Genomic DNA, 938 nt, shown 5'->3' on the forward strand with positions numbered 1-938 from the left:
GTACGACGTACTCTTCAGTAAAATGTTGATTTCTTCTGGTTGGATGATCATGAGAAATTGGAGTTTTGTTTCAGACCAGGGGTCGCGTTAACCGGATATTCTCGGTCATTGACCGTTTTTTTACAACAATGACCGTAAAATCTGAAGGCCGTCGGTCACTTTGACCGGTTGCAATTACCACCCCTGCCCACTTGGCGGCGGAGGGCACAGTCAGTGGTTTAAGTGGCTGCCGTTTTCACACTGCAGAGAAAAAGTCATTCATCTGCTTCATGTAGCGTTGTTGACATAACGCCCTGGACACACCGGACGCGGAACCGAAGCGCAGCGCCCAGCAGCGGAGGCAGTTTTCAGTCAGCGCCCATGTTAACCTATCTGACTGTCCACACAGGCCGCTGAGCAGAGCGGAGCGCTTTAGTTCGGCGTCTGGTCTATTTTTCACGCGAGCCGCGAGCGCTTCTGTCAAGCTGGATAGAGCGGATCGTACCAAACAGGAAGTCGGACACAGAAAAGACGAACCAATTTTCAAAATAAAATAACAGCGCGCACTGAGGAACGTGAGGAGAAAATACCGTGTTTATAATTTAAAATAACACAACAGTGCATAACCGAACACATTTTTCAATACCCTAATCACTTCATTACAATTTTAATTTTGTGTCACCGAGCCTACAGACATAACTACATAACGCCCTGGACACACTGGACGCGTTCAGGCCAATTTCCACCAGATGCGCGTTGGTTACGTCTGCGCTCCGGCACGGCAGCGGAGCCGATAGGATTCCATTCTAGTCAATGTGTGTGTTTCCACCAGCTGCGGCTGTGCTGCGTTCCGGCTCCGTCTCAGCTGCGGCGCTCCGGAGCCCTCCGCAACAGATACGCAGGACTTCTATTTTTGCCGGACGCCGGAGCACAACGCAGCAATTCAGCACAGAGCAGAT

The sequence above is a fragment of the Epinephelus moara genome, chromosome 4 (genome assembly GCF_006386435.1).
Source record: "Epinephelus moara isolate mb chromosome 4, YSFRI_EMoa_1.0, whole genome shotgun sequence".
Classification (NCBI taxonomy): domain Eukaryota; kingdom Metazoa; phylum Chordata; class Actinopteri; order Perciformes; family Serranidae; genus Epinephelus; species Epinephelus moara.